Here is a 10,282-nt window from a genome sequence, read left to right on the forward strand (position 1 = left end):
CTGGTATCTTTGCTGTGAGGTAAGTATCTTTTACATGCAACTTTTAAATCAATGCTTTAAAAAAAAAAATCCTGGGTAGTTCCTAACTATTTAAAATGTAAATCCTAGTCATCTGCAAAATATTTCTCAATCTCAGAGCCTCATGAACCATGGGAGGGACACGGGAAGGAGAAAACAAACTGCTACCCTTTTGAAAACAAGAGTTTCATCTGAGCATGGGAGATGAGCTGTAACTTCTCATCTTGGAAGAAGATGGAAAACCTTCTGCACTAATAGGCAGCTAGGATCTGGCATTCCATTCCGTTTCAGCCAAGCACTCTCACACCAGTCCTCTGGTGTGAATAATGCCTCATTTTAGTCTCTCCATGGCTCTCTTGTTCCCTGCATAGGCGAGTCTAATTTCCTTCCCCAACTCCTCGATGATGGCTAGCAACTCAGCATATTTGCTTTTGGGAGCCTAGCTGTTCCCCGTTCCCTGGGTGTAGCCTAGAGATGGTAGCCCATAGTCACTTAGCAACTGGTGGTACTGTAATTATGTTGCCATACTGGTGGATGGCAGGTGGACACTCCCAGCAGTGTTGATGAAGGCCACGGGCATGTCTGTATATAACATCTTATACATGCAGCAGTCTATATTAAGTTGATGGTCGCTTCAGTTTGAACCGATTCTTTACTCCTCTTCCCCAACATTTTAGGTATATGGTGTCATATTTAACATCCTTTTATTTTATTAATCCCTTGACTGATTTTTACAGAAACACCAGTTTTTACTGCTTTTGTGCTTCCTACTTTTCTTACTCTTACTTACAGTCTTTCCTTTCCAACTCATAAAATTTGGCCCCTCTCACTTTCAAAGCCAAATGTTATGGGGATTTGTCTTTCCTGTGTGGGCTTCCTGGTGTGATAGTCTGTTTCTTTCCCCTCTCCATGCCAGGGTCTCTCCCTCTGCAGAAGGTCCCAGGGCTCCCTTTATCTCCTAACTGTATCTCTGCCTTTCCTACCCTCTCTGGCGTGGCCTCTTTTCTTTTCTTTTTTTTTTTTTACATTTTTAAAAATTTTATTATGTTATGTTAATCACCGTACATTACATCATTAGTTTTTGGTGTAGTGTTCCATGATTCATTGTTTGCTTATAACACCCAGTGCTCCATTCGGTACGTGCCCTCTTTAATACCCATCACCAGGCCAACCCATCCCCCCACCCCCTCCCCTCTAGAACCCTCAGTTTGTTTCTCAGAGTCCATAGTCTCTCCCGGTTCGTCTCCCCCTCCGATTTCCCCCGCTTCATTTTTCCCTTCCTACTATCTTTTCTTTTTTTTTTTTTTTTTTAACATATAATGTATTATTTGTTTCAGAGGTACAGGTCCTTTCTACCTTTAGTTGTGGAGTTTGCTCTACCAGTCTTTGGGTCATTTTCTGGGTTATTTCCATTGATGTGAGTGTTATCTAGTTGGATCCATAGGATGAATTGAGCTTAGGGTCCCCCTAGTCCATCATCTTTTTTGTAATTCTCCTCTTCTTTTTTTTTTTTTAAATGGGTAGTTTTTATACTTTATTTTATTTTTTAAAGATTTTATTTATTTATTTGAGAGAGAGAGAATGAGAGATAGCACGAGAGGGAAGAGGGTCAGAGGGAGAAGCAGACTCCCCGCTGAGCAGGGAGCCCGATGTGGGACTCGATCCCAGGACTCCAGGATCATGACCTGAGCCAAAGGCAGTCGCTTAACCAACTGAGCCACCCAGGCGCCCTGTAATTCTCCTCTTCTAATTGACATTTATAAGAATTTTTCTTCTAGATACAAGTCCTTTATCAGATATATGATTTGCAAAATTTTCTCTCAGTCAGCAGCTTGTCTTTTAATTCTCTCAATAATGTCTTTGGAAGAACAAAGTTTTTTATTTTGAGGAAGTCTAGTTTTTCTATTTGTTTATTTATTGTTTTGATTTTGCTTTTGGTGTCCTGTCTAGGAAATCTTTACCTAACTTGGGGTCAGAAGGATTTTCTACTGCGTTTTCTTCTAGAAGTTTTATGTTTTAGCTTTTTTATTAAGTCTCTTGTTCATTTTGAGTTGACTTTTGCCTATGGTGTGCTATATCTATCGCAGTTGTTGTTTGTGGATATGGAGACCCACTTGTCCCAGTACCATATGTTGAAAAGTCTACACTTCCTGCACTGAATTGCCTTTGTAGCTTTGGCGAAGGTCAGTTATTCATTTATGAGTGGTTCTATTTGTGGACTATTCATGTTGTTCCTTTGATATACAATTCTATCTTTATCCCAATACCACTCTGTCTTGATTACTGTGGGTTTATGATGAGTCTTGAAATAAGACAGTGCTTATCCTCCCAATTTATTCTTTTCTTTCAAAGTTATTTTCATATTCTTGTCTCTTTTTATTTCCACATGACTTTTAGTATAAGAATGTCAACTTATGTTTTAAAATGTATGCTAGGATTCTTATTGGGATTGTATTGATTCTATAGGTCAGTTTGGGGAGGATAGATAATAATACTAGGTCTCCTCCCTCAAGAAGATGATATATCCTTCCATTTATTCAGGCCTTGTTTAACTTCTCTCAGCTGATGTTTTGCAGGGGTCACAGTACAGGCCTTGCACATGTGAATATGCATGTGCTATATGGTTTTCTCTGTGTGGTTCATACTTTTTACACTATTGTTAATGGCAGTATTTTGTGTTACACTTTTTAGTCACTATATTTTCACTGAACTCTCAGTAGGAAAACGTTGCTGGGTAATGTTTCTGGTTGAAAGCACAAGTTACTTAAGGATGGAAAAAATACTTGATGTTTAAGACCTATATTAGTCAGGGTCTCCAGAGGAATAGAACCGATAGAGTGTTTATAGATAGATAGAGATATATTTTCAGGAATTGACTCATGAGATTTTGGAGACTTGGCAGAATCTAATGGGAGAATCTGCCAGGCTGAAGACTCAGGAAAGAGTTACAGTTGGAGTCTGAAGGCAGTCTGTTAGAGAACCACAAGGTACTGATGTTGTAGATGATGTCAAAGGCAGTCTACCGGCAAAATTCCCTCTAGATCAGGGAAGATCAGCCCTATGTTCTGTTCATGCCCTTCGCCTGATTAGATAAAGCCCACCCACGTTATGGAGAGCTAATTGCTTTACTCAAAGACTGCCCATTTCAGTGTAAGTCACATTCAGAAACACTCTCACAGAAATATCCAGTATAATGTTTGATGAAATATCTGGGCACTGTGGCCCCACCACATGGACACACAAAATTCATCATCACAGTATTCATTTGCTTAGATTGCCTTATTGGCTTTTAGATGTGATTGGCAGTATACTGATCCTAGGGAATCAAATGTCCCATGGGAAATTCTACAGGTCATCTTCAGAAAATTAGTTACTAACATGAAATAATTTAGTGGCTTTTAACTTTATTTGTTTGGTTTGAATTGAATTGTGGAGTTTTCCTTCTTTATCCCCAAACAAATCCACCTCAATGAATTCCTTGGATCTTGGGTGGTAAGAAAAAGAGGGAGTGAGCACATATGAGTGTGTGTGTGTGTGTGTGTGTGTGTGTGTGTGTGTGTGTGTAGCTGTGAGGAATATTTCTTGTGAGGAATATGTGAGGTGAATTACCGTGAGTTATGTCAGTCCTCCTTAGTTCCTAGCACATGTTAGGAGACAAGTCAGGATAGTTGCTGTTTGTTTTTTCCCAGCTTTCCTTGGACAGCATGGTTACTATGGTGACGCAGTGATTACTGGGGTATTTCATACAGAGTGAAAATGCATTTGTGATTCTTGCCTGAATCACTCGTTACCATGATAGCTTTTACGTGTTGATCTTATAATTGTCATTCCTTCTAGATTTATAAATTGTCATTAGAATATTGGGAAGAGCTTTTCCATCTCTATTATTCATTCATTCATTCATTCACTCATTCATGTATTTATTTTATTAGTATGACTCATGGATTTTTATTTTGCTCAAAGGCTTACCATCTGACAGTATAATTGTGTAGTTTGATGCACATGTTGTTACCGAATTGGCCAGTGTTTACCCCTTCAAATTAGGTTCTGTGTCTATTTGTCACCTCCCAAAATACTTTCAGTATGTACTTTGTTCTGCAAAATGGAGTATTTCCCCAAATATAGAAGGAATGTAATGTTGCCTCTGACATTAATTTGATAGCATGAGTACCAGATAGAATAGTTGGACATAGGGCGCCTGGGTGGCTCAGTCGTTAAGCATCTGCCTTCGGCTCTGGTCATGATCCCAGGGTCCTGGGATCGAATCCTACATCGGGCTCCCTGCTCAGCAGGAAGCCTGCTTCTCCCTCTCCTACTCCCCCTGCTTGTGTTCCCTCTCTCACTGTGTCTCTCGCTCTGGCAATTAAATAAAATCTTTTTTTTTTTTTTTAAAGAATACTTGGACATGGAACAGCAAGCAGGGATGAGCCCACATTTCCACGAGGTGAGAGCTTCAGTGTCACTGCTGTGTGCAGGAGGGGACTATGGGATGGAGCTGGAGAAGAAGCACAGCATCACTGCATAGCATCCAGTGACCTGAGTGGGGACAGGCAAGCACATCCTCGCCCCTTTCCCCTGCCTTTCGTGTGCTCTCCCTTCCTCTCACTTTCCTCTCTGTTCCATGTGCTGAATGATCCCCTGTCTCTCCCTTCTAGTGGAACAGCAGAGCAGTGTGTGAACTGTGAGCCCCAGAAACAGGAAACAATAGAGAAGAACCCGGTGTGATGTCCAGTGTGCTAGACAAATTGCTGGAACAAGAGCGACAAGATCAGGGTCCCATCGTTGGGATACTTTAGGTAAGTCACTACCCTTCCTCCAGTGTCTTTTATATAACAGAATAACAATACCCAACTCTCCCAACCACCCAGGAGTATTGTGGACTTTAAGTGAGATCCCATGTGAGAAAGGAATCTGTGGTTGTAGGTGGGAGGGAAGGACCAGTGCCCTTTTGAGTAATTTATTAACAGAGACACACCACATATCACAGAAGTCTGCAAGGTAGGCATTAAATTAATGGTACAGAAATGTTAGATGTTTAGATCAGGAGTTTTCCAAGTGTGGTCTATACACCCCCTCATCAAGTTGGCATGGAGTGCTTGTTAAAATAACAGGTACAGAAGCTCACCCTAGGTCTGCTGTATCCAAAACAGGGAGGTGGAGTGAGAATGATTTCTCCTGTGTGTTATGGTATTCACCCAAGATTGAATAGCACAGCTGTGATTTTGCAACAAGGGTTTCTTAAAATTTTGAATCATTTAATGTCTTATTTTGATGTCAGTTACTTTGGAAGCTCAGCTTTAAATATTTGTGTGTGCTCCCAGTGGATCAGAAAGGGAACAATTCTTTCTTTTCAGTCATATTATTCAGTGTTTATTTGGGAAGGACTGCCATAGTTTCTTAAGGTTCATGTAGCTAAGTACCACAAACTGGATGGCTTAAACCGTAGAAATTTCTTGTCTCACAGTTCTGGAAGCTAGCCCTGACCAAAGTATTTCTAGGGCCATGCTTCCCCCAAAATCCTTTTGGGGACTATCCATGCTCCTTCCTAGGTTCTGGTGGTTTGCTGGCAATTTCTGCATTTATTGGCTTGCAGATGTTTGGCTCCAATCACTGTCTTCATCATCACAGTGTGTTGTCCCTATTTTGTCTTCACATGGCTGTCTTCTCATAAGGACACCAGTCACATTTGTTTGAGGACAGACGCTCCTCCAGTATTAACTAATTACATCTGCAGCAACCCTAATTTCAAATACGGTTATGTTCTGAGGTATTGGTGGTTCAGACTTAGCATATCTTTTTGGGGGTACTGCAGTTCAATCTATAACAGCCATTGAAGTAGCCACTTGCCATGGATGCATCACATTGAACAAGACAAAGCAGCATCCCTGGTGCTTTGCTTCTAGCCTGGAAAAACTGGCAATAAGCAGGTAAGCAAATTAATAGGCAGGAGAATTTCATATGGGATGAGTTCTTTAAAGAAAATAAATGTATCCATTGCATAGGAAATGATGGGGACAGGGAGTGTTATAGATGGTGTTGTTATTGATGCTGTTTCTCAGGCAGTGACATTTGAACTGAGTCCTGAACAAGAGGAAACCAGGCCTGGGCTGGTACTTTGGTTTGTGATGTGTATGGCACTAGTTCCAGGAGCAGAGGATGAACTCAAGTGGCCAGAGTCTGGCAGACAAAGTGCCAGTCGTAAGAGATGAGATTGAAGGGCAGACAGGAGCCGCATATTTTGGGCTGTGTATGGAGATTGGAGTCATTCTGAGTGAGTTTGGAGGGTTGCAGTATGGGAGCAACAAGATCTGATTCATGTGGGGTGCCTGGGTGGCTCAGATGGTTAAGCATCTGCCTTTGGCTCAGGTCATGATCCCAGGGTCCTGGGATCGAGCCCCACGGCAGGCTCCTGGCTCAGTGGGGAGCCTGCTTCTCCCTCTCCCCCTGCTCATGCTCTCTCTCTCTCTGTTTCTCTGTGTCTCAAATGAATAAATAAAATCTTAAAAAAAAAGATCTGATTCATGTGCTCACAAGGTGACTCTGGCTGAGTTCACAGTTCAGATATCTAAAATTAAAAAAAAAAAAAATACCAGGGAAAAATGGTTTGTTTACTATGATACCCATCCTGCTAGGAAAATTCCTAAGTGTATTAAAGCAGATTCATTTTCCACTAACCGCAGACTACATGGTGTTCATTGATTTGTCTCTTCCCTCATTATTGCCAGCTGATGTACATTGTGGACTGTGCAGAGTGTCCCTACCAGAAAACAGGGTGTTCACCTTCCATTACCCCATCTTTGCAGGCTACCCAGACCAACTTACACTCCCTGTTTGTCATCCCCTGTCCATGACACAGACCACAGCTGCCCAGACCCCACTCCGAGCCCCATCCTCTCTTAGTTATCTATTTCCTTTTCTGCCCTGCATTGCCCTTTGCATGCCTGCTACAGACTGCCAAAGCATGCCACTGCCACCAGGTGGTTTTTTTTTTTTTAAGTTTATTTATATATTTTTTTTTTAGTAATTTCTATACCCAACGTGGGGCTCAAACTCATGACCCTGAGATCTAAGAGTCACATGCTCTTCTGACTGAGCCTACAGGGCACCCTTGCCACCAGGTGTTTTGATGTCTCCAGACCCCATAGTATATCACAATCTTATTTTACATCTATCGTTTTTTTCAGCCGTAAAGTCATTCTGTATAGGTTCACAGCCTGGGTTTCTAGGGTGGTTATTGTTATTTGTTTGTTTGTTTGTTTGTTTGTTTTTACTTCTTGCAAACGTTCTGTAGGACAGAAGTTTGGTGCTGGTGGTACGTTGATGCCACCTTGTGACAAAATCCTGAACTGCAACTTGAACAGGATAATGGGAACAAGGGGCTGGTGACCCACAGAACTTTCTGGAAGTCAGGATGGAAAGGGGTGAACTCCTTGGGTACAGTTATATTGATGGCCTGTCTCTGGACATCTTATATAAATGGAATCATGCAACATGTGGTCTTTTGCATATTTGGCTTTACTGTCATAGCGTTTTCAAGGTTCATCCATGTTATAGCACATATCTCTATTTGATTCCTTTTTCTTTTTTTTAAAGATTTTATTTATTCATTAGAGAGAGCGAGCATAAGCAGGGGGAGGGGCAGAGGAAGAGGGAAAAGCAGACTCCCCGCTGAGCAGGGAGCCTGATGCGAGACTCGATCCCAGGACCCCAGGATCATGGCGTGAGTCAAAGGCAAACGCTTAACCAACTGAGCCACCCAGGCGCCCCTGATTCCTTTTTATTGCCAGATAATATACCACATTTTATTTATGCATTCATTAATTGATGGACAATTGGGTTATTTCCATTTTTGGCTCTTATAAATAATGATGCTATGTACGTCCATGTCCAAGTTTTTATACAGACATATGTTGTCATCTCTCCTGGCTGTGTACCTACAGTGCGATGCTGGGGTCATATGGTAACTCTCTGCTGAAGCATTTCAGGAATTACCAGAGTGTGTTCATGTCCCTGACAGTATTGAGTTATTTTTTTCTCCTGATTAGATTGAGGTTATGCATTTTGGGAAAGAACACCAAAGAGTTGAAGTGCCCTCACATCACGTTACATTTAGGAGGACCTGATACCAATATGGCATCACTGAGATGTTGACCCTCAGTACGAGTTTAAGGTGATGTTTGTTTAGTTTCACTAGTGTACAGTAACTGTTTTCCATTCACCTACTATATTCTTTAGATGTGAGTCACTAAGTCAGTCCTGACCTCAGGGTTGGGAAATGGAATTAAGGTTCACCTCACGGAGACAAGGTATCTACATATGTTATTTTGAATTATTTGATGAAGATAGTTTGTTTCTTGTCACCTATGTTTTTATTATTTCGAATGTTTATTTATATGAATCTTTATTCATATACATATTTTGTGGATTGCTTTTTATTTATTTTTTAAAGATTTTATTTATTTATTTATTTATTTGACAGACAGAGAGAGAGACAGTGAGAGAGGGAACACAAGCAGGGCGAGTGGGAGAGGGAGAAGCAGGCCCCCCGCCGAGCAGGGAGCCCGATGTGGGGCTCGAACCCAGGACCCTGAGATCATGACCTGAGCCGAAGGCAGTCGCCTAATCAACTGAGCCACCCAGGCGCCCCTAGATTGCTTTTTAATGGATACATCCCAAAAGGAAGTCTACCATCATGATTTAAATAGTGTAGAAGAAAAATTTGAACACTAGGGAAACTGCAAAAGAGTTCCCTATCTCCACCATTATATATTGCCACCATTGTAGAGTGTAAATATGCTATATTAGACAATGCTTTTATACTATATTTAATCATGGCAGATTTTAGAAGCACATTACAATTTTACATGAGTTTATTGCATACTTGGGCTTTTTGAGGAAGAAATAAAGAATAGGTAAGACAGCTTATTGAAGTGGCCATAAAAAGGTATTGATAACATGTACAAAACGTATTTGTAAAATTTTTTTTCAATGAAGCAAAAGTATGAGATATGTGGGAGAAAATGTGTGCTTCATTTGAAAGCCCATTATCTAAAGCAGTCTTTTAGTTATCTACCTCTGAGTCTGTGGAAGGTATCTTACAACTTAGCTTTTTTACATGACTGTACGGCAATACAATCCTTGTCTATACCCAAGCAATTGAATCTTTTCTGGGGGAAGGAAATTCTTTCCTCTCGGAGAAATACTTGTTTGTTTCTCTTTGAGCAATCACTTCAACATTCCTGATCTGTACCTATGACAATGTGGTAGTCACTGAGCTGGCAAGTGTAATTTCCATGGAAGGATGGGGGAATGCCGCCTCATAGATGAGGAATGGAGACTGAGTTGCAGGACAAGTTCAGGGACATGTGAATTGAGTATCAGGGATTCTTAGAATTCTGATGTAAAGGCGAGAATATATGTAAAGAGGAGAGCAGCTAGAGATGTGGACAGAGGCCCAGGGCATTAAAGCATATTTTGAAATCCTCAATCATAAGAGAACTGAGCATGTTGAAATCTTAATGCTTGGAAGGCGCCATCTCATACTAGATTTAACTTCTGAGTTAACAACCCCGCCCTTTTCACACTTTACTTCTTTGTTTCCATTCTGGAGGAGCCTAAAACGTAACTAAAGTGATGGTGTAGTTTTTCTTAATTCCTGTTAATTGGATGCATGGATGGATAGATGCATGCATGCATGCATACATGTAGGAGGTGTCACACATGTGCGGGGAATTCATGGATACTTACATTCCAGGCAGAGCTCTTCTTGGAGCTGAGTGAAGCCGTGGTGTTGGTCGCTGAGAGAATGTACCCTCTCAGAACTGTGCAGCCGATAGTTTTGGTAGTTTATATATGTTTCTAGGAATTCATCCGTTTCTTCCGGATTGCCTGATTTGCTGGCATATAATTGCTTATAATATTCTCTTATAATTGTTTGTATTTCTTTGGTGTTAGTTGTGATCTCTCTTCTTTCATTCATGATTTTATTTATGTGGGTCCTTTCTCTTTTCTTTTTGGTAAGTCTAGCTAGGGCTTTATCAATCTTGTTAATTCTTTCAAAGAACCAGCTCCTAGTTTCGTTGGTCTGTTCTACTGTTTTGTTTTTTTTCTATATCATTGATTTCTGTTCTAATCTTTATTATTTCCCCTCTCCTGCTGGATTTAGGCTTTATTTGCATTTTGTTCCAGCTCCTTTTAGGTGTAAGGTTAGTATGTGTATTTGAGACTTTTCTTGCTTCTTGAGGAAGGTCTTTTTTTTTTTAAA

At 40.8% G+C, this 10,282-nt stretch overlaps 1 pseudogene; it reads right to left on the reverse strand.

The window, feature by feature from the left end:
* Positions 1-280: 280 nt before the first annotated feature.
* On the reverse strand, positions 281-7,543 carry LOC114203025 (cyclin-dependent kinase 2-associated protein 1-like; annotated as a pseudogene).
* Between the last annotated feature and the right edge of the window lie 2,739 nt (positions 7,544-10,282).

Source organism: Eumetopias jubatus, unplaced genomic scaffold (assembly GCF_037043125.1).
Source record: "Eumetopias jubatus isolate StellerSeaLion01/CBP00866 unplaced genomic scaffold, mEumJub1_p1.0 scaffold_11, whole genome shotgun sequence".
NCBI classification, from domain to species: domain Eukaryota; kingdom Metazoa; phylum Chordata; class Mammalia; order Carnivora; family Otariidae; genus Eumetopias; species Eumetopias jubatus.